Consider the following 25,588-nt stretch of genomic DNA (forward strand, 5'->3'; position numbering starts at 1 on the left):
TAAGGTAAAACTTTTTTAATCACACACCTTGAAAACCTGTTAAATTTGTGAAAGAAGTTTATGTCCAAACTTCAAGAATAAGAAAAATCACTCAATATTAGCAGTTTTATTAGAATATTTTTAGTGAATACTAATAAAATGGCTTTTTCATTGCCTATGTGTTCTCTATTGCCTTGTTTTTTTATTTTCTGAAAGATCTGTATATTCCTATTTCAGAGACTAGCAATGTAATAAATTTGTTGTTTTACCTCAAGATATTAAGATCATGTTATATTTTCATTTCTTTCCAAAAAGTTGATATTAGGAAAAAGAAAGAAAGAAATTTTAGTGCGGGAAAATAAGTTTAAGTTAATGACATTTTAGTTACCTTAGGTTAGCTATAAAGTAAATAGCCGAAAATGAATGTATTGACTCCTTTAATATTTCTTTCTTGTTGTTATTCTACTTCTTCCTCCCAATATAAAAAAACTGTTATTAGTATTCTCAATGCCTTGTAACCTAGATATGACAAAGCCACCCCAACATCTCTCAGTATTGCATAAAATAAGAAGTCAAGTGGTACTGAATTTACCTTCAAATATTTTTCAACTAATTCTACTTACTCTACTTTGTCTAGACTATGTATATTCACTGGAGTGACACTGTAAATACACTTTAACTATGTGCAAGAACAAATATGGGCCTCTTCATCATAAGAGATTGAAGCAATTCCTTATAGAAATAAATCAAATCCTGAAAGATATGAGGAGTTGATATTTCCAAACCCAGTACGTGACATGTTCAACTTTCTTGCAAGTGTTAAACTCGGAACAGAAGCCTTCTTTTTTTTTAATACCTCAAAAGGGGAGAAATAGTTCAGTATGTAGTTTGATAAATCTAATAAAACTGAGGTTCCTTTTGTGTGCATGTTTGACTACTTAATTAGGACTCTTTTCTTTTTTACTTAATCTAATTAAGTTTGCTTGAAGCCTTCTAAGAGATTTTATGATCCAGAAAATATTTGTCTAGTAGCAAGCAATTTGGCCGCATTTCTTATTGTTTTCCAAAGACTTTTTTATCCAACCGATTAAAGAATGTTTTATTTGCTACACTACTCCCATTACTCGCCAGGTGTAGCAATGTCTAAAAGCTTTTAGATTAACCATATTTTTGGTCAGAGAATAAGTTCAGCTAAGTCTTAGAATAACAATTTCCTCAGAGTAATAACACTGAAGAAAATATTTATTGGATTATAATTTCATATAATCCACGTGTAAATTTCTGTATATAAGAATATACTCTTCAAATTCTCTCTCTGTGTATATATATATGTATATGTATGTATCATTGGTACATAAATCATTTATCTCAACCATCTAAGTATATATATCTATATCTAGTACATATGATTTATGTACCAATGATACATATATATCAACTATCTCAACCATCTATGTATATATCTATATCTAGTTTCTGTCAATGTATCTGTGACCTGTTTCTCTTTGATAACAATTGTAGCTCTTTGTAATAGACATTAGAATGGTTGAAATTGTTATAGCTTCAAATTTATATATGGAATGTTTAAGATTAAAAAATATTTTGTGCTGTCCTACATTTTAGAGTATGTAAGAGAATAATACATACCTGAAAAGAAAGAGCCAAGTGAGCATCCCTGTTAACAAAATTAAAAATTAGAAAACCATCAGAGATTAATGATTCTGTAAACAGCTTAATTTCAGGTATCTAAAAATCCAAGAAATCTATTAACAGAAAAAGTCAACGCAACATATGCTTTGCTCTTTGGAAGAGATTTTCAAATATCTTTTTCTGTACATAGCTCACTTTGGTTTGTGAATGTCAAAAGTCACAGACCTAGCTGAATACTCATTAAGTTACAATCTAGAAATCTTAAATGTCCTTAATAAGCTCTTACCATTTAATTATGCGTCTGTACTCGGTATTCATTTGCATCAATGTGTTCTGTAGTTAGTTTCTTGAACGAGTCTAGTAGTGCAAGATAATCCAAATCAAATCTAAAATTAATTATTTTAGGTCAACTTCATTTGATCAAATACGCAAAGTTTTTTGAGGTGCTATGAGGCTAAAGGATGAATAAAATATAACTGTTTCCTTTAGTAAATTGTAGCACACTAGGAAGACAGACAAATATAAGATAAAAAGGGTTCAGCAGCATGACAGTTTAAAAATTAATGAAAAATTTTAAAATAAATGAAAAATTAATGAAGAAAGCAAATAAATTCTAACTCAGAAAGCAGAGGTCAGGAAAGCATTTGAATTCTCTTAAAGAGGAACCAGAGAGATGGGTCAGCAGGGAAAGGTGCAATTCAACAAATGTGACCACCTGAGCTCAATTTGTAGAAACTACACATGGTAAGGAGAAAAGCAACCCCTGAATTCACCTAGAACACATGCATAGATTTTTCCAAACGATAAAACAAATGACGGAAGTTTTCTAAATTAAGAGAGTATTAATCAGCAGGTATTTAATTACTTCTAACCCTTTTCAATGACATGGTTTTAGGGTCTGCATGATTTTGTTCGAAACTACAATTCGGGGGCAAGATTTCAATTGGATCCTAAAAAGATGAGATCAGTCAGCAGCTGGGGAAGGGTTGGGGACTGCATGCTAGTGCTGAGGACTCAGAGACTATGTAATGCTGCTGTGGAAGGGCTTGCCCACGCTCTGGCTTAAGATGAGAGAAGTGTTTGATCCAGAAAGCAGTGTAGAGAAGGAATTTGTGCCATGTCCAATCAATTAATTTATTACAAAGTCTGAATTAGGCAGCGACAAGCATGAAGCAGCTTTGTTTTTATCCTTTCATTGTCTTCAACAATTCCGTATCAATCCCCTACTTCTAAATGACATCTGACAAAACTGCAAAGTTTTACAGTCACGTTTTGTTTAAGGACTGTGATATTTTCTTTTAACTTAAATTATAAAATGTCAATTCTGGGTCATATACAAAATGAAGATATGAAAATCAGAGAGAGACATCCAGGGAAGAAAGTTTTAGGCAGGACCGGATGTGAGTGAGCGGGGAACAAATGACTAACTTCCATTACATAAATGTTGGAAAAGAAAACAGTGATCCAAAAATGATGAAGTGGATAGAAATCAATTCTAAGCAAAATTGGGACTTATATTTCATATCCAATTCAGCATATTTCTTCTATCCTGCTCTTTCTCCTATCTGATGATGGATAATCTTCTGGTTGTCTTGTACAGACTGTTCAGACCCATGAGCCTTGTTTGATATTTCTTTCCAGTTTATGATCCTCAGCAGACTGATACGTATCTGTGACAATCAATACTTAATAGTACAGATTGTCTGATGGCTGCCTCCCCTCTCATAAGCACTGCTCTCTTAGGGGCTTACTTACACTTTTGCTGAAATAAAACGAAGATAATCTGTTTGCTCATTGATAATCTTGCTGAGTTTGAGGTACTTAATTAGTAGCCTTCACAAAGGATCTCAGAGCAAACAGACTAGCTAAGGAGATGGAGGTGTAGACTATTAAGAAAGTGAAAGACACAATGCCATGAAGGGATGGCAGCTGATAATAGACACTTCGTTGTGCCAGCAGTCATGGTGGAAAAGGAGCCTACTCTCTCCAGACCTGTGTCAACTCACATCTCAATTTTTCTCCAGATACTGAGCCTAGAAACTAACACATTTAAGTACCAACCCTCATCAGTTACTCTTGAGGATAGTTTCTGGTGAAGGAAAGTTAATTTATAAAAACATCTCACTGAATAACAGAATGAAGAAAAAAGTTCCAAAAACAAGAAAAAATGACAGATCAGTACATGGACTAACAACGGGTAATACAGCGGACGTTCAATGAAGAGGGAATGGAAAGTGTATAGAGCAGGAGGACCAGCAACATCTGGACCTCTGTCAAGCAAAGAACTCCAAGTTTGTACGGGGCTCCCTTGGGTCATTTTTCCTTGATGAAGTCGTTGTGCAGGACACTCTTAGTCACATTGGAGAAAGCCCTAAGAACTAAATGGAGATTTGCTATGCTGTCTTAGGACATTTAGCTTCTATAATAAATGTGTATTTATGGCACGTGCTGCCACACTCACCAAACACAAAGGTAATTCTTTGTTTTTATTGTTTTTTTTTTCAAACGTGGTTTTGATGTTTTGACTCATATACACTGTCAAACACTGTGGCTTTGAAAAAACAATTCCATTTTTAAGAACTTGCAAGATTTTAAAATGATCAACAAACACCTCAGGCAGAAGAAATACAGTTGTATGAATAAGAAAGGCAAATATCTAACAGAGAATTTTGAAATATCTAATTGTGCTTGATATTTCACCCAAAGTGACATTTATGACGAACAACAGAACATCATTTAATTATCTTGATTTTCAATAATCACAACACTTATGGAAACTTAGGTAGAAAATTAGAAAGTTATTAACCCAATACTATTTGCATGTTAAAAATAGAAAGAGAATTCAGAAAATCTTTACTTCAATATCTCAGCATGTTAAGAATTGTTAGCAAAGGAATTGAGGGGATCCCTCAATCCCAACAATAGCATATTTTATTGCAAATGACCAGGAAGTTGATAGTGACTAAAGTAGGCATATTTTCTGATATCTATAACAGCTTCTCAGCCCAAATATATCTCTGATTTTATGCTGTCCTCAGATTAGAAGATTCTTCATTTAGGTTGATCTTCTGTGCATTTTCCATCTAATATGGATAGTTGTATGAATGGTATGGCCGTAGTCTCACAGGCACATAATCCCACAGGGTAGTCAAAACTTCCAGACTGGTCCCAAACTCATGGGCATCAATATGTCTTAATATTCTAAGTTGCAAGAATTATACACGTGTGCTACCACACTGGACCAATTCACATTATTTTCTGAGACAAGGTACCTAATAGAATCCGAGTTACCAGTTCTGATGAATAGAATTTTAGTCTCTGATTCCCCAAGGCTATGAGTAAAGGCAGTCGCTGATACACTGGATCACTTACCTAGGTGATATGGGAATTACTTCTGTATATGTGTTACTTTTATTGGTTAATGAATAAAGAAGCTCCTTTGGCCTACGATGATGTAGAATAGAGCTAGGCAGGAAAACTAAACTAAATGCTGGGAGAAAGTAGGTGGAGTCAGTAAGACACCATGTAGCTGCCACAGGAGAAAATGTACTGGAACCATGTCAGTAAACCACAGCCACGTGGTGATACACAGAATAACAGAAATGGATTCACTTAAGATGTAAGAGTTAGCCAATAAGAAGCTAGAGCTAAAAGCCCAAGCAGTGATCTAACTAATACTGTTTCTTTGTTATTTCAAGTCTGGATGACCGGGAATGAACAAGCAACCTTTACCAACACATAGGTACTCGGGATCTATACTTTGGTCCTCAAGCCAGTGCAGCAAGCATTTTTTCAACTCAGACAGCCAAAGGGTCCATCTGCATCTATTTCTAACAATAATTAAGTTGATTGTACAATAGCTATGTTACAAATCTATGATAAATATTCTACCACCACAACGTTTGTTTAGCATTATGTTGAATTATAATGGCTTTTACTGATAATTTAAAGATAGTGCCTGTGATGTTGAAGACAAATCTGACGTTTGGTTGCTCAGACTGTGGACTTAAAACTGTATGAGGCATTGCTGCCTAATCTTAAGAGTTGTTTTTATCTGGTCATTTGCTGAAGCTACATGGTACTTACCTAATCTATTGAATATTCAGCTGCTGCAAAGCTTTGGACCCTTCTACAATGCCTCCACACTGTAAACCGCAATCAAAACACGGTGTTACTATATTAAATATGTCTGTGCACCTTTCTTCCTACAGGAAAATCATTGTCTTCAGAGACAACCATCTCAACTTTCCTTTGTTTTTCTGTTTTTCCCTTAGGGCATTATTCTCAATGTTCTTTTGACCATTGTCTACTCTTTCTGTTTCCTTTTTTTCTATTTCTGTGTTCTGAAGCACTCACTCTTCCTTGGGAAGTGCTAAACCTTTAGCCTCTTTGTCATGAGCTGGGAAGGAGAACTGCACAAAACTGGCCCTCCCAGAGTTGGGAGAGGAGCTCACAAGGCTACATTTATCCTCAAATGCATAAAAGTCATCATTTCCTGGAGAGAAAGAAATCCTTTTCTCAAGGGTATAACCACCCATTATGGCCTATGCTTCTGCACTAACCTTATACCTGGGTTGCTGTAAGTCTGTCTAATTAAATGTTGTATCTTATCATCTATTATTATCAGTGAGAAAGCTGGGGTGTAAAATTTCAAATCCAGGACAAATGGCTGAGCTGTTTACTTAACATATCATAGTGGGCCTGGCTGTCAGGTTCTCCCAGAATCCCTGGGAGATTTTGAATTGTTACAGGGTATGGCAGGCATACTTTGCCTCTACCCTAAACTATCTGGTACAGACACTGGACTGCCCTTCCCCCAGAGACTTTCCCCTGTATCATACAATCCAGATATTTTAGTTACCTACCTCTATGTTCCTATGGGACCCCTGGCTACTACACTTGGAAACCCTCTCTCTCCTCTCAGAGTAGAAAAATACTTTACAATGGAATAAAAATAATAAAAATAGTGTAGGAGGGTCTTCTTTCTATGTGTTGCTTTCGTTGGTTAGACTCCTGTCGGTGAGACACAGTCAAGTGGCAATATACATTAATGAAGATGGGTTAAAATAATATTTGAGAGTTAGCCAAGAAGAAGCTAGATACAATGTGTCTGGCAGTGTTTAAATGAATACAGTTTCCGTGTAATTATTTGGAGTGTAAACTGGCCGGGCGCCCGGAACGCAGCCCACCACTTATAACATAAAACCACTTATAACACCATTTATAACATTCAAATGAAAGGAAAAGAACATAAAGAACATAACTCCTCGTAGGTGTGGCAGGAGAGAAAGTTTATTATAGATATGTGGAAGAACATAGCCATAGGCAGGGACATCTGGAAGAGTTCATAGTGGATATGACGAGACGTGGCCATGTGAGGAAAGGGGGAAAGGGAAGGGCGTATGATACAGGGGAAAGTCTCTGGGGGAAGGGCAGTCCAGTGTCTGTGCCAGATAGTTTAGGGTAGAGGCAAAGTATGCCTGCCATACCCTGTAACAAATCGAGGCAGTTTGGAGTTTTTAATTGCTTGGGAATCAATGGTGTATATATATTATACACCAGGGGTTAAGAACCCTGGTTGTTCTTCCAGAGGACCCATGTTCAATTTCCAGCACCCACATGGCAGCTAACACCTGTCTGCAACTCTCTGTTCTAGATAATCTGACACCCTCAAACTAATGCACATAAAATAAAATTTATTATAAAAATAATAACAATAAAAATACAAAAGCTGTACTAATAGCTTATCAGAACTCCACTGACTGTTAAAATGCTGAACTTCTGAAGTCTTGGAATAACAATAGCACAGCAAGGTAATGAAATTATTTTTCAAATTTTTTCCCTAAGTCACTTTCTTATACCTATATATATGATAATATATATTAGATAATATATATATTAGATAAAGAACGTTAAGTAGTTTAGGGAATTTTTTTTTCTTTAAGTATACATTGGAAACTTTTAGGACCAAGGTTCTGGTAGTTGGGGGAGAGGACTCCCCAGACCTGGAGAAGGGAGAGCATTTTTACCCTCAAGAACAGACAGTAAGTGGGAAAACTTAGGCCGGAGTCTCTCTGACCTGTAAAAATTGGATTCAAGTTGATTCCATGAAGATTATAATATTTTTTTAAGTTTAAAAAGTGGTAGAAATTTTAGATGTGTTACATCACCACTCTTTGTAATCTGTACTGAAATTCACACTGCAGATAAAGAAAGTATACTCACACCTCTGAGTCAAAGTAAGACTTGAGGAACCAACAATGATTTTAAAGTTAAAAAACATGACCCCTCTTCCCAGAAGGGTAGGTGTGTATGGAGTGGGCAGCTGTTTCCAGCACAATGAGAAGCACCTTTCATTCTATAATTAGAAGACCACCGAAGGATATTTGAAAATTTGAACTAATGACTGTGAGTATATTAGCAGAGCTTTAGAAAAGCTCTGTTAGGGCTGGAGAAATAGCTCAGGGGTTAAGAACCCTGGTTGTTCTTCCAGAGGACCCATGTTCAATTTCCAGCACCCACATGGCAGCTAACACCTATCTACAACTCTCTGTTCTAGATGATCTGACACCCTCAAACTAATGCACATAAAATAAAATTTATTATAAAAATAATAATAATAAAAACTCAAAAGCTGTACTAATAGCTTATCAGAACTCCACTGACTGTTAAAATGCTGAACTTCTGAAGTCTTGGAATAACAATAGCACAGCAAGGTAATGAAATTATTTTTCAAATTTTTTCCCTAAGTCACTTTCTTATACCTTTAAAAATTGCACTTACACATCTAAAAACACCATCCTAGATATTTATAACTTAAGGTTCTGCATCCTCAGACCTTTATAAGTTGCATTTACATACCAAAACACTATCTTTGACCCTTAGAATTTACATAAAATTATTTTTAATCTTATTATTTACCATGGAATACAAGTGGCTGACTACTGACAGAAGGCATTGTAAAGCAAGTTCATCTATATGAAGGAACAGGAAAAAGTTATTTTGAGCACTGTTTTGTGAGTTCATCTCATTTTAGAGTCTGGAAGGTAGAAGAGTGTCTCCCTTGGGTGGAGGTCAAGAAGCTCTAGGTGAGGACTGAGGCCTGACTTTCACAAGTGAATGGAACTGAGAAGGTAGCTGCAGCCCTGGGGAAGGAGCTGGTATACTTGATGTTAAGCTGACAAGGCTACAATTAATGACTCAATATTATCAGAGGCATGAAGACAATAAATTATAGTTAGAAGTATAACCTAAGGGTCTATGTATCAATTAAAATGTCAGAGACTTCCCCATTACATAGGATGGGTAACCTTAGACTCAGGCGATCTCCATAATTTCAGTGGAGGCAGTGGTCATTCTTAGACTGTCATACAGGACAGTATTCAACCTTCAGCTGCACTACAGAGCAGTACACCTTTGGCTGGGAGACCCAGGTCTAAGAGATTTTTCCACCGATTAGCTATAATCAGCCTTTTTCTGTCCCTACAACCAGCTCCCAAATCACCACATGGAGACTTCTTATTAATGGTGATAACTCAGCTGATAGCTCATGCTTGTTTCTACCTAGCTTTTAAAAACTTAAATTAACCCATTTCTATTACTTTCTGCATTGTAGATTTATTATTTTTACTCTGTATGACCCATGCTGCTTTCCTGCCTCCTCCATCTCTGCCTGGTGACTCTCTGCTCTCTGCCCTTCTTCTTCCTAGAGTCCTCTCTGGCTGGAAACTCTTGCCTAGCTAGACATTCAGTTTTTTATTAAACAGATCCAATTCTTCACAGTGTACAAAAAGATTATTCCACAACAATTAGCATTACCACAATCCTTGTGGAGCTGTTGTGCCCCATTTGTCTTCTTTGGAGAACTTAAGGGTTCTCACTGGGAGGGGTGGTTCTCACTCTTATAGGAAGCTTAAACATTTTAATTACCATATTCAGCAGATCTCTGAAGAATTTGTGGACCATCTACTTATTATGTAGACCTGATTTTAGACTTAAGTTTAAAAACACTAGCAGGAGGCTAAATAAAGTTGGTGACTAAATGAATAGTTTACAAGTCAGTAGCCTATATTAGGTTAAAATTTTACAGATTTATCCTGTTAAGTTTGAGCGTTAAAGTATTAGTCGAACATTTAATTGAACTACCATTAACATCAAAATGGAATATCACATTTTTATGACTTATATTATCCAAATAGCTAAATTTTAAGAAAGATAACAAAGACCAAGGAGCTAGACAAATATTACTGTGAACCTGAGTAAACCATAGGTATTTATAAGCCTTGTTTATCACATATACCTTATTTGTATAAATATCAAATGTATGTTGCTACTTATCTAAATTTTTGAGAAGCCTGTCGTAGGATAGGTAGCAAAGACATAAGTAGTTAGACATATATCTTATGTCAGTTTTTGCTCAACTGAGTAGAATTTTATAACCTTAAATTTTTAGCATCATACAAAAATCCATACCATCCCAAAATATTTTGGAGACATGTTGTTTCTTCCTTTCTTAATAACAGAAAGACACAATAAACTAAGAACTCAGTAGGACTGAGAAGTTTTAAAATTTTGCTTTATGCCATACAGATGGTCATCTTAAAATGGTGAAGTCACCTGGAATGCACACCTTAATCTTAGTAAAAAAGGCTGCTTGCATCTTGATAAGGTCATAGTCCAAGTTGGAAAAAAGCCACATGGTAGCTATTTTAATCATCTGTTTTCCTCATAGACCTATTTTTAAAACAAGAGTAGAATCTAAGTTATAAATACAACATTATTCTTGACAAGAGTTGAAAGCATATATACCCATTATAGATTCAGATTTTAACTGTAAGTCTTTCGTTATGAGGTTTAAGACAGAATTTGTTACAGATTCATTACCACAGCCAATGAACAGATAAATCAATCCTGAGATAAAGGCTACTTATACAATAGTCTTAAAAGATTTCTTGAGAGCAGAGCACAGAGAAATCATATGGATAAAAGATTTAAGAGTGGAGAGATGTTGAACTTTAGAGATAAAAACCCCAGGATCATTTTCTTGCGCTGGCAGAAGTTGTTACAATCTGCAAAACTTTGGACCATGAGTATGCCATCTTCAGCTACTAAGTTTTAATTTCTGGATTAAATAGGGAAGGGCCTCTGAGGGAAGGGCAGTACCAGAGAGTTCAGGGTAGAGGGCAGGATATCCCAGCCATACCCTGTAACAAGTACGGACTGGGGGATATTGGAAAAATCTGGTTGCCAGGTCCATGTTGGTATGCTAAATAGACCTCAGCCATTTGTTCAGAGTTTGAAACTTAGCAACATCCTCTATTTATATTTTCCATATATATTTGATACTTCGTTTTATACTAATTTTATGTGACATGTAAAAGCTTGAATGTCCTAAAGAGTGGATGTCAGTAAGACATGTTAAAATGGGGCCATGTGTGAATGTGTCACAGTTATGAATGTTACACTATAAGTAACCATTTAATTTAAAAATTATTATTGCTTTTGTTTTAAATGTTCTAGCATTCGTAGATGACAAGCACATGCAAAGCGTTTTCCTAGGCTTTAGAAGGTAACTGAAAATGCTAATAGCTTTACCCTTTTCAACTTACATATATGTTTGGTGGCTTCTGCCAAATGTAACTTCTTCCACATTGATTTCTTTAGGAAACATCTCCTTATGGTCTCTCAAAACTAATTAGCATAGTGGCTAAAAACAAGAATGGTACGTACGTATTGTATCAAGAAGAAACATTAGCACTAATGGCCTAGCCACAGAAGGACTCGTTGATCTCTCTTACCCTCAGGTTTTGGTGAATTTTGTCACAATTACTGTGCAAGTTCAAGGAGAGAACAAATAGATGACATGGCGAGGTTTCAGAGAAGAAAAAGAGTCTGGAAAGTCTGCTGTGCCATGTTTTGAAAATACACGCTGGGAAGGGCTGCGTTCTGTTCGTTGCTTTAAAATAAATTATGTATAACAACATTTTAATAAGATTTGACACACAGAGTGTATGCTTATGTTCTATTTCTCACAGTAGTTTACTTTACAAAGGTTTCATGGATGATGATGAATTACCTTACAAAGTGAAAATCAGAAAGAAAATGGCGCTGCTTTCCTCTTCTCTTGAAAATACTGACCAGCAGAGAAAAACAAAAGAAGGTCCAGGCACAAGAAAGCTGTCCTGAGAAGGATTACATTCACTGTCCCACTGCTGCGTCATCCTATCTTGGTCTCATTCCTCGAGAGTTTGCCAGGGTCTTTGGAGACTACACACAGTCCCAGTCTTACATGCCACACCTGTGACCCTCCCTCAGTCTCCATCATTCAGAGCCTGAAAGAAGGGATACTCTAAACCTGAGCCTACGATCTAAGTATGTAATGTAAGCTGGATCTTGACAGCTTCTACAAAAGTGTCTTTTACATTTTTAAAAAGCAATTAAAAAGTAAAAATATCAGTAAGAAAACAAAATAAAAATGTGCTAATGCCGATTTGCACTATTTTTAGTCATCCTATATAACTCTGTATTTTCTTCTCTACTGTTTTTAAAATTTTATATGATTGAAATTAATAATTTGATAAGTTTATATAAGTCATTCGATCATATCTCCCATTTTCTTATCTTGAAATTGATAATGTGATTAGAATTATGCTTGGTATATGTAGATTACACGATAGAAATAAATAAATAAAGATTTTGGTTTTCTTTGTTTGTTTTATTCTGTTTTCATCTGGAAACTCCCTAGAAAGAAAAGCAGTACTAGATTGAGGTTCTTCATCTTCAGAGGAAGAAAAGACCAGAAATGACTTGCTCGGGTTATAACTAAATGATGCTGAAAAATTATTCGGGAAACGAATTTCTCTCAAAGTGTTGAAAAATACTATTTTGTATTTAAAAGTTCTCCTTTTTGTTCAAGCAGGAATGGCCAAGAATGAATGTAAACAAGATGGTATATTTACTCTCTATTCCAGAGAGCCCCCACTCAGGAATAAATAACCCTGAGAGAGTGTAAAACAATATATGTTATGTAATTTCATCCACAGTACAGTCTGAGTTTTCTAGTATCTTGCTTGATTGATTCCAAACACCTTGGAGTGTGGATTCGCGTCATGTAACCGCCTAGCTGCCTCCCATTTCTACTCTGTATTTTGATACAAAGTGAGTTTTTCTTCTCCATATTAAGAAAGACTAGCTCAGGAGAGTGTTCCTGGTGGAAATTATCAAGACTGTGCTCGAACTACCTCTCACCTTCAATTCCCCTTGCCTGCAGCGTGGCACACTTGGATCACTAATTAGCCATAATCACTATTAGTGCCGCTACTGCTTTAAGACTATTTCTAAGCTCCCCAGTTATTTTCAGGGTCTGTGTTCCTCTTCTTCTGCCCACTTGATTGGTTTTAAATTGCAACTGTCGACTCCTGCTTTCTATTGCACTTACTCATGACTGCTCCATCTCTCAACTTTCTCTTTCCATTCACACAGCTAAATTGGAAGTGTATAGCATTTGATTTATATTTAGATGTAGTTTTTAAATGAAGAGTTAAAAGTTAAAAGTCCGCACAACTGCAGGAAACATTATTGAAAGTCCTTTAAAACCATTATGCCGACTCTCTGAAATGGCTGCTACAAATGTACATTATAAAATCGGCCTTTTAGCTGCTAGCATTTCATTTGAATTTGTACCATTTCCCCCTTCCTATTGTCCGTGTTTAATGGTAATCATTCAGTATCATAAAGCTAGACATGTTTCTCTACATAATGGCACATGTAGAAAAATAAGTTGACAAGGAAGGGATTTTTAAAGTGTGGGAGATTGAGGGTGAACGGGTGCATTCAAATTAGTCTGCAGCAGTACTGGCATAAACTGACTTCAACAACATGTACTTTTATCATTTGCAGGGATTTAAAGTCCAAATGTACCATGGGTTTTATTCTTGACCACTACGTTTGTGAGGAACAACATCATAGACCCAACTTTCTTCTCTGTCAGTTCTGTCACTTTCAATATCTACTTAATCTTGGGCTGACTCCGTCTCCGGTAGAAAAAAGAAAAAGATGGCAGACATCTGCAAACTTGACAGCAGGGCCCACTGCTTTCTTCATGCTCATCAGTAGAGTGAAGATTCACAAGTGAGCTGAAAGAACAGAACGTCTAGGGAAGAGAGAAAAGGGAAAGAAAGGCCTAGGGGATGGTGAGGAGAAAAATAGAATATGACCTAAAAGAAAAATAGGATAGGAAAGAATAAGACCTTCCCCAGCAACTGCAAATGAAGTTTCCCAGTGACTTTCTTGTAGTTAGGGGGAGCACAGAGGATTCCTGAACTTCTGGAATGTGTTTAACACTCCTTTTGAAAGAGACAAGGAAGTAGAAACTGCAGAGTCAGTCACCGGTGTCTGTTCTGTGCATGAAGGGTTAGAAGTCATAAAGTAAAAGTGACCACACACAGATAGACCTGACCTTTGCTTTAAATGTCCAGCTCATATTTCATTCATAATATCTCAATGGAAAGTGTTAAAATTAATCATAGGATTATATATTAAAGTGAGTGTTTCTGAAGTCATTGCAACAAGATTTCTGATTCTTCCTGTCCCTTTTATTTGAAATCCTTGAACGAATAGCTCTAATTTATTTCCTTTACTTGAAGTGAATGAGAATGTTTCCTTTTTCTCTGGGCAGAGTTGAAGCTACATTATTAAAATATTTTCCATTTCCACTATAAATACAATTCCAATATGTATCCGTTAACCTACTCTTAGCAAATAGACAAGAGAGTATAGTAAGTGGTTGACTTGGTGTATAAAAAACTGAAGCAGAGAGTTTTGATCCCCAAGCTGTTTATGGGACAATCAAAGAGATAAAACACAGGTATAAATAACTGCAGTGCGAGCTAGAAAAGGAGTCCCTCAAAGTCCAGACAGAGAGCAACGCAAAGTGGGTCTATTTCGCAGGAAGATTATCTCTTAGGTGAATTTTTCAAAGTAAATCTCAGTTTCCAGTTCTTGGGAAAATTATGAGCCACCCTGCTTATTTTATCGTCATCGGCAGCTCTGCTTATTCTTACCACGTGACAATTTTACCTGCTTAGGAAGCACAATAGAAGGACTTTTCCTACAAAGCATTTAATTACTTCTTTGCCTCGAGGGATGTTATAAGCCAAGATATTAAGCTAAGATGGTGCTGTGTGCTCAGCCTGTCAACAGTCCGCATCCCCACTCTAGCCGTAACCTCCCGAGTAAACAATGCAATCTGCTAACATGGCAAAGGGATCCAGTCCCTATTTTAGGACTTAGCTGGCAATATATGGTTTTGTGTAATCCACAGATGTCCTCAATAACCGAAAATTCAGAGTAAACTAACTCAAACTTTTGAATGAAATTATTCATAAGATGTATCTCTGTATGCTTGCTGTTTTAAACTACTGTGGGTAATTAAAAGAGATACCCACAGGGGAAAAAAAAAAACTGTCATGCAGAGGTAATGACGGCACATACCTTTTCAGCTACTTGAGACTGACAGATACAACTTTAAATAATTTTTTGAGTAATGAAAAAACTCACAGAAGAAAGAGAGAAAGGTTTGATTTGGAGTCTCCCTAACAACGTAGAGTATATTTATAATTGTTTTTGTTATCTTTATGTAAATTTTTCTCATGTATAATGAACAGATTTTCTAATCGCTACATAAAATACTCCTTTCATATAGACATATTTATTTTAAATTATAAAATATAAAAATAGATTAAGAATCCAAATGTGAAAAATCATGCTCATGTTTTTTTTTTTTCCCCCACATAGGGATTCTCATATATTAATAAGGGTAGCTGAGAATTGGCTGCTCATAATTTGGCAATAATGATATGTTTAAGTAGGATAAAATTTATGATTTTTCAGCCTTTTCAGTATCAGATCCTGGGAACTTTGCCTGAGTGATGTCATTAAAATTTCAAGTCATGCTTTAAGAAAAACAATATAATACACAAAATGATAAAGGATATATAGCACAGAACTTAAAGTATTTTTCCAAGATGGTGAAGCTAACTAGTAAACAGTGGAGGTGGGGCAAAAAGCCAGGTCACTCTGTTGTGTCTGTGCATTCATGGGATTCTGCATGATGAATTGACAAAACCTTGTCGAACATTCAATATCCTCCAATCAACCTTTTAAAATAATAGTCCGTTTTATTTTTCAGAATCATGTAGTCATTCATCATGAAATGTAGATATGTCATGAAAGGTTTGGAGTCTGTAAGCTGACAAAATATTGTATTTGGACTGGTCTTTAGACAGTGTGCACTAGCCCGCTCCTCCTTCGGTAGACATGATGTGGAGAATTTCTCTGCGCTAAGACTCTCAACGGTGCTTTGAAGTGCTCTACTGGGGATAATGGGGAAAAATCTGGCCATAGCTTCCATTTATATAAAGAGAGTTTTTATTTCAAAAGCACTTTCCCATGCATTATGTAAATATTCGGTAATGAATATTTAATCCCAAGGCATCTGAGTCTCATCTATATTTTTATGGGGCATCATTTAAGCAACTTTTAGTCTCCTAGTATCTCTGCCCTTTGAAGAACCCCACTTATGACAGCATGTTAAAAACTAGATTTAATAAATGTCCAATATCAGTTCATCTTGCATATAAATAAAACACTTCAATCTGAAATGCAACTCATTACAGACAGCTTTGTTTTTATGGAGTCAGTGGGCAGCCATTGCTGGGACAATGGAAGTGAGGCTCCGCAGGACATGTAGAGCAACTTACTCTGTGGGGCTGAAATTGCTCAAGATTAAAATTAAAACAATAAACTTCAGCTCCTGAGTGTCTTCATTACTAAAGCATTGGGTCATTTACTTTAACAATGCCAACTTACTCTCAGTTTCGCATTCCCTTTAATTAGTTAAGGAAGTAATATGCAAGAGCACACCTCATGGTGTCCCATTACCTTGGAGAGATGCTTTTTCTGTTTCTAAAAATAACACGTCTTAGCTCCTAAATTCTTTGTGGAAGGAAAGGATCACAGCAGAAATATGGCATGAAACAGACTATGAACTTCTAAAAAAGAAAATGTGCACATGATAATGATAAAACATGTATGGTATATATTCTATGAATGTTAGTGCAGAAACAAAAATACATAGAATGAAATAATACCCTAGAAATAATAGGTAGAAATATGAACTACAGTGACAAGAGCCTGAAGACTAATGCCCAACTATTTCACCTAAAATGAAAATCACCTAAGACACAATATGTTTTCTTTAAATTCCCATGTAGTAACTATAGTCTAACTCTTTTAAATTATTTAGTTATTGTAGTCTAATCTTTGGCTTTCCCTGAAACTAACAGAAATAGTACATAATCATTCTGGTAAATTGTCAAATTAGTTTATGCCAGTGGATTTAACAATTCAACATGCACAAAACTACAAAGTGGTTTGAAAGAATAGTAGAAAGAAAGTCTAACACCTATAAGATCAGTTTATCAAACTCCTGGCACCACCCTGAAGATTGGCAGTCATTACACTCAACTAAAAGATAATAATTCTAAATGATTTAACTTCATTAACACAATTGAGAATTTAAATATTACATTGTATAAATAGGACTCATTAGGTGTAATTAAGAAGCAAACATATTTTATCTCTTTTATATTTATCCAGAGGTAATTGCCATGGTGTGTCCCTTAGTGACAGATAGGATCTTAACATTTTTGTTTATACATTGATAATAGAGATTTCTGTGGTCATACTAGGTCAGTAAACCATCTCTCCTTTGTAGAAATTGGGATGTCCATTCCAATTTAGTGTAATCTTTCTGGTTGCCCTCAGCTAGAGCCCAAGTTGCACAGAAAAGTATTTGATCAGAGATGGAACTTCGTTGACTTCTTCTTCGATTACTTCCTCCTGGATCTGCTAACACAATTTCTTGGTCCCTTGGGTTTTGGAAGAAGAAACAGTCAAAAGGAAACCGAATTGGAGAGTGCTGAATATAAACTGTTGTCTGATGGCTTTGTACTATCAGGACCTTGTATGTGTTTAAAGACAATCAGAAGTGATCCACTCCAGCTGCAGCTGCCCCCTTTATCTCGAGTTCCCTGCTACTTTTACTACTTCTGTACTGCAGCACTGTTTGAACGCTTTCTGTAGTTCTTTTAAGAACACTGGTCCTGGAGACTCTGTATTCATAGTGACAGCTTCTTGCCATGCACACATCTTCCCTATTACATACTAACATCATTCCAGTCTGTTGCTTAAATTTCCCATTGCTTAATTACTCTCGGATCCCCTTGTATTGTATTCCTGTCCTTTACAAACATTAGGAGACACATATTACATCTCCCCAAATATTTCCTTGTAGCTGTGTTTTTTATTTGTAAAGAGAAGAAATTTCATCACTCCCCATGAAGGCAAGTAGGAGACTTGGAATAGTACAATCATATCCACAAATTTCTAGGCAGAGACAATGAGGATAAACACAAAATTAGATATTTGCAGCTTTCGTCAGGGTACATTTTTTAAAGCAGAAATATGGAACTTTGTTTCCCAAGTGACACAATTTTATTTCTCTTCCTTGATAAAATTTTCTGACAAAAATATCTTTAAGGGAAAAGGGATTATACAGTTTTCAATCTCAGGATACAGTCCAGTCCATCATGTGGGAAGTCAAGGTGTGACCGGAAGCAGCTTGTCATATTCACAGTCAAAAGCAGCTGAAAAGCAATGCATACATAACTGAAGCTCAGGTCCATGTTCATGAAATGATGCATCTTACTTTTAGGGTGAATTTCCCTACCTCAGTAAAAGCAATCAAACTCATTCATACATAAATGAAAAGACAGAGACTGTGTTTTCATTTCCCAACTGCCAAGATACGAATAATCACACAGAAACTATATTAATTATAGCACTGTTTGTCCCATTAACTCAGGCTTATTATTAACTAGCTCTTACAAAGTAAAATAACCCATAATTCTTATCTATGTTAGCCACGTGACTTGGCACCTTTTCTCAGTAAGGCATTTTCATCTTGTTTCTTCTGTGTCAGGCTGGTGACTGCATCTATGTCTTCCTCTTCCCAGAATTCTCTTAGTCTGGACACCCCTCCAAAACTTCCTGCCTGGCTACTGGCTAATCAGCATTCTATTAAACCAATATGTGTGACAAATCTTTATAAGTGAACAAAATCATTATCTCAAAGAAGTTGCATTTTTTTTTGTTTTCAAAACAAGACCTGGAATCTAATCTCCTTTGTTTAGTTATTTTCTTGGCCACTATTCATAACAACTTGTAACAAACACACTAAACAAAGACAAACATCCATAATTTATCTTTTGGGAATGTGGGCATAGTTTTCTAGGCTACTTCCTGTTGACTGGGGGCACTGATAATCTTATGGGGACTCAAAAAAAATTAAGGATTATGGTCAAATCCTGACTGGATTATTCTGTGAGATTGAATCATCTCAGTCAGCAGTCTTGAGGCTGTTCTGGGTATAGAACTTAGAGGAAACTGCAACAGAGGTTCTTTGAAATGTTGGATCATCTGGGCCATTCACTCCTATCAGAGATTTCTTTGTTTCTTTGTTTGTTTGTTTGTTTGTTTGTTTGTTTCTTTCTTTCTTTCTTTCTTTCTTTCTACCTTCCTTCCGTCCTTCCTTCCTTTCATTCCACCCTTCTTTTTTTTAAGGACTTTGTATTTTTCTTTTCTTTCCCAAATGTATGTGTATTTTAAACATATTGTAAACTCTTGAGAGTTTTCTTTTATTTGAACCTGTCTATATATATATATATATATATATATATATATATATATATATATATCTTTCTCTGACCACCTGAGTCTTTAATTTGCTAGGTGATATGCTAGAAGTAAAACTGCAGATTTGACAGCTGGCTTCACCCCATTTCTTATTTTTTTGATCATCTAGCTTCATGCTGGAGGTATTGGAGGGAGCCAAATTCATTGTTAGAACTCTGTGGAGTTTCTAGGTCCATGCTACCACCAAGAAACTTGCTTCTGGCTGCTCAGAAACACCATTTAAGAGTTTGGTGGCAGAGCCTCTTAAAAAAGCTGTAAGGTTGTTGCTGCTAAAGCTGAGTCAGGAAGCCTCTCTTAAAGGAGCAACACCTCTGATTGCTGCCAGCAAGAAGAGCCTATCAGTTTCAATGTGATTACCAAAAAAGCTGTGCTTGACTCTGTTATTGTCTGTCTAGAATCCTTTTTCTAAAGCTTTCATAGGCTTTAGGTGGAAATTCTTGTCAAACGTTTGGGCATCAAATATAGTGCAGTTAATAATGTAGATGGATGTTTCTGTTCCCTCTGGTCCTACAGCCACACAATGCCAAAGAAACACACAGAGGCTTATATTAATTAGAACTGTTTGGCTCATTAGCTCAGGATTATTATTATCTAGCTCTCACCACTTAAAATTGCCCATACTTCTTGTCTATGTTTAGCCAAGTGATTTGGTTCTTTTCTTCAGCAATGCATTCTCATCTTGCTTCCTCTGTGTCTAACTTACAACTGCATCTCTGCCTTTCCTCTTCCCAGAATTCCCTTAGTCTGGTCTCCCCACCTATACTTCCTGTCTGGCTACTGGTCAATCGGTGTTTATTAAAACAATATGAGTGAAAAATCTTTATAAGTGTACCAAATCATTATCATACAGTAGAAAAGCCCACTTGGCTAACATGATTTAGGAAATTCCCCTTTGAGTCTCCTCCCAGGTTACTACATACAGTGTCAATTTGACAATTAAAAGTAATTGTCATATCAAGGTTCACTTTCTAGTCACATCTAAACTATTATGGGATTCAGAGACACTCACTAGCTCCATATTATCTTAAACACACACTCAATTCTAAAAAGAAAATTAAACAATACAACTGCCTTTGCTAATATAATGCCCCCACGATCACAAAGATTATTTCATTCTTGACTTATAATTTCATTCAGACTGACACTAGCAGAAGCCACGAAAAAGTTGGTCTGTATGATATGCTAAATACCACACAGTTTAATGTGTCCTTTCTGATTTAGGTTCAGTTAACATATTTAGGAACCAAATTAAACCTGCCATTAATATGCAAGGGAACACATACAGACTTGTTTTTTCCTCTCCTCTAAGTTATTCCATTCATAAGTAAAGGAGTCAGTAAACAGTCAAATTTCAAAGAGAAAGCGAATCTAGTGTCCTGGTACAAAGGATGATTCTACCTCTCTAAGTGACCACACATATTTTGATGATATATTGGAAGTACTGTCATGACAGCATTCACACAGGACCAAGCACAACACCTATTTCTATTCCTTGGAGTTAGGTTTGCTTTTTAGTTATGTGATCTAATGAGAATCAGGATCCCAAGAGCTACTCTATCTACACTGTTTGTCAAATTATGGGTGTGGGGGTATAAGTGTTCATGAACTTGCTTAGGGCAGAGAAGAGGTAATTCATGTGTTATTACTAAGGTGCCATCCACTTGGTGATTTTGAACAGGGTCTCTCACTCGCACTTATAATTCAAAGAATAGGAGCTTTCAGGCTAGGAGCCCAATGAACTCCAGGGAGCTGCCTGTCTCTACATTCCCAGAACTGGAATTTCAAATTTACATGGGAGCTGGGGATGGAACTCATATCCTCATACTTATACAGCAAAAATACCTCCTATTAAGCCATCTGTCAAATACTGAATACAGAGAATATATATTTATATTTTATATATCATATCTCATATGCTAAGTACCATACAGCAGTTTAATGTGATATGTGTATATAGAAAGATTGGTATGAGTATACACACACACAGACACACACACAGAAAGAGTGAGACAGAGAATGCATATTCTATAATTTTTTTGCTGATACCTATACACACACATGGCTAATAATCTACTCTTGAAAGCCCTAGACACTAAGAATATAAATATGAATAAGACAGGAAAGACAGGATTCCCGTCCCTGGAATCTCTGGTTTTAGCCTTAAATATGAAATGTTTTATAACAAAATATGCTAAGTGCTGAGACAATGCAATGAAACCAAAAATTGGTGGCACCGCTTTAGAATGACTGTCCCCTCCATCTGAAGGGATCAGAAAATAAAGTGTCAGTTTGCAGAGAACCTTCTTTCTCAAATTGTAATTTGTATCACATTCGGCTACAATCATTCATTAGTGTTATTACTTATTCAAGTAAATCAGTCATTTCAACAGCTACATAAGTGAAGCTTTTGCGTTCCTGCAAGCATCTAATCAATATGCCTCACATGAGTAAGCAGATGGACTGGATCAGGGTTTGCTCCTGTTTTAGTAGGAGAAGCCAAGAGGACAGAAGCAGCAGAATCCAAATTTCAATGCTTTGAATTATCTAGCTACTAGTCTTAAGAATTTATGGTAGGTTGGAATATTATACCAGGAAAAACAATTAAAAGGTGATAATGTGTGTCCTGTTTTAGGTCAGAATAGGTTTTATTAGATGAGCAAGGCAGAGCTGCACTATGCAGACCTCTCTCTTACGGTTTTGGGTTTTTTTTGGGTTTTTTTGTGGCATAATCAATGACACCGCAATCTTATTGTTATTCAGATAGGTAACAGATATTAACATTTGGGATCACAGTCATTTCTCAAAGGGGATGGAAAGAAGTTTGTAAATGCCATTACCTCATCAACATTTAGTGTCTCTGTTGAGGGACGAGAGGACGAGAGAGTATGGAAGAAAAGAATCAGATTTAGGAAGAGGGGGGATAAAAGAAAAGCCAAAGGAAAGGATTTTTTTCATTACACTGTGGACTTTAATGGAACTGTGTTGTCAGCCTAATTTGTAAAGATCAATAGCTTCTGTTAAACTACAGTCTAGGCATCCCTATCTCCTTTTAATTCATCTACTCAGCACATGATTTTCATTCTGAAAGATAAGAACATAAGGAGTTTTCAGATATTTTTACTAGTCCAACATTTCTTTAAGCTATCAAATAGCTTAAAATATGTACGGGAATGGAAGCTTTTTATAACGGGGTAAAATGTGAAGACGCACATTTGAAATATTGTCAAAATACAAACAGACTGCATTTTATCAGAGTGTATTTAAGCTGTGTTTACAAGTTGCCAAATATATGAAAGAAAATGAGAAGGGTAGTCAGGGTTTAGACATTTCTTAGTGTCTATCTATAAAAACCCGGCAATGAAACTGGCTCAATTTTCTAATTTGTCTCAGTTGAACCTGTGTCTAAAAGAATTGCAATATCTTTCTTTCTTTCTTTTCTTTCTTTCTTTCTTTCTTTCTTTCTTTCTTTCTTTCTTTCTTTCTTTCTTTCTTTCTTTCTTTCTTTCTTTCTTTCTTTCTTTCTTTCTTTCTTTATTCAAGTATCCGAAAACACTCTTTCCACTTCCTCCCCTCCTCCCAATACCCTCCCGCTCCCCCCACTCCCTCTCCTCCTCCCTCACCATTCCCAAGAGCAGTCAGTTTTTCCTGTCCTGTGGGGAATCCAAGTTCCTCCCCCATCCCTCCGGATCCAGGAAGGTGAGCATCCAAACAGGCCAGGATCCCAAAAAGCCAGTCCATGCAGACGAAACAAGACCCAGTGCCATTGTCAATGGCTTCTCAGTCTTCATTTGGACCTCGGGGGCTCAATCAGCCCCCATGTCAGCCACATTCAGTGAATCCGCTTTGATCAAATGCTCGTTCAGTCCCAGTCCAGCTGGCCTTGGTGAGCTCTCATTCGATCAGTACCCTTGTATCAGTGTGTGAACTCACCCTTCGCGGTCCTGACTTCCAGTGCACCAATGTGGGTCTCCGTCTGTATCGCCATCCATCGTCGGATGAAGGCCCCCTCTGATTTTGCTTTCCTTGCTCACGATCTCCCTCCCTCTGCTTCTCATTTGGACCTAGGGAGTTAAGTCCAGTGTTCCAATGTGGGTCTCTGTCTCTATCTCCATCCATCGCCATATGAAGGGTCTATGGTGACATGCAAAATATTCGTCAGTATGGTTATGGGCCAAGGCCAGTTCAGGCACATTCTCCTCTGCTGCCCAGAGTACAATCTGGGGACCTCTCCTTGGGCCTGGGAACCCCTCCAGAATCAAGTCTCTTGAATTGCAATATCTTTATGAAAATACTTATTTCAGTAATTTTAACCATCAACATTGGTAAAATTCTTTCTTATATTTTGTTTTCTCTCAAGGTAACTGAATTTATAACATTTTTGTCTTACGTTCAACATTGATAGGGTCATATCATTGTTATCTTAATAACATGCTGTGATACACTTTAAGAGGAGACAAAAATAAAATATTCTCCATCAAAACATTGATGAATGATAATTTAAATAAAATTACAACTATACACTTTCAGTGTGTACATAATTTTATTCATCATAACATAGGTCAAGATTTAAAATGTTTTGTCCATGATGGTAGGAGGCTGGAAATATTGTCTTTTCAGATTTTTATTTTCAACTTATGCTTATTGAAATTTAACTCAACATTAAGTCCAGGACCATTGCATATACACCCATACTAAGCAAATTAATATGTAATCACATCCTTCTCTTCCTCCAGTTCCAATTATGTAGTCTCACCCCCAGCTCTAAAATGGAACACATGCTCCAGCCTCTTATAACCAACTCTTGTATATCCCACAGATATTCTTGTCCTAACTACCCTCTCAGCACACAATGCTTCATCCCTTCCCAGAACTCCAGCAGACAATCCCTGAAAAACCATAGGTCACTTCTGCCAGGGAAATAGGTAAACTAAATGCAGATACTCCACTCTCCTTCTTCTCCTCCATATCCAGTTGCCCGACTCAATCCAGCTCTATAGCAGAAAACCTGCTGACGTCTCTCTTTGCTTTCTGACTCCATCCACTACAGTTCAGGAAGAGCTTCTTCTCCAACCTTTCTTAGCCCAACTCATCCCATACTACCAGCCTCCAACATCATCAGCCATTCCATGGGAATACACAGGATGAACAGACCAGGGAAACAGGTAAGCTAATAGAAGACCTTCACCACTCCCTCCTCTCCAAATCCCATCCCACAGCCTCATCTCTAGTCCTGAAACAGACCACCTGGGGCAGCCTTCCTTTCCAACCTGCCCATATATCCTGACGATAACAATTAGAAAATTCTCTAAATTAATAAGCCTTAAAAAGCAATAAGCAATTATTTGAAAGTACAAAAGAAGTCACAATGAGTGCTCAAATAGTTCACGTTATTCTAAAAATTTACAAGAGCTATGACCTTTGAGAACAAGCTTAGACCCATGAAATTCAAATTCAATGAAGTAATTATAAGAAAAAGGAATGCAAAGAAATCAACCTGCACCTACCAAGAAGAAACCTGAAAAAAATAGAAGTGAAGCTATTACAAGGATGAAACCAGCATTAAATGGCAAAAACATATAAAAAAATTATTGACATCATCACTGAGAGTGTGTCAGCACGAGATGACTGACTGGAGAGGAAAAATGGCATGGCAATTAATTGGTGGTAGAAAAACTGGTTACTAAGATAAAGCCTTTATTTTACTATTTTTGGTTTTTTTTTTTTTGAAGTTAGGTTTTCTAATATATTGGTGTGGAAGAATTGTCTGTATTCTGTCAATCATGTTTTAAATAAACGCTGATTGGCCAGGCAGGAAATATAGGAGGGTCAACCAGACAGGAAGTAGAGGTGGGGCAATGAGAACAGGAAAATTCTGGGAACGAGGAAGCACATTCCTCTGTCTCCTGCCCAGACCACCAAAGAAACAGGATGTGACCTGCCACACTGAAAAAGGTACTGAACTAACATGGACTAGAATAATGGGCTAACATAAGTTATAAGAGCTAATATGAAGCCTGAGCTAATGGGCTATCAGTTTTATAACTCACACAAACTCTCTGTGTGATATTATTTGGGACTAAATGACTGGTGGACTGGGCAGGACATAAACCCCCATGAGCCTGGCCCTCATGTTACAATATATGAA

Source organism: Myodes glareolus, chromosome 12 (assembly GCF_982192425.1).
Source record: "Myodes glareolus chromosome 12, mMyoGla1.1, whole genome shotgun sequence".
Taxonomy (NCBI): domain Eukaryota; kingdom Metazoa; phylum Chordata; class Mammalia; order Rodentia; family Cricetidae; genus Myodes; species Myodes glareolus.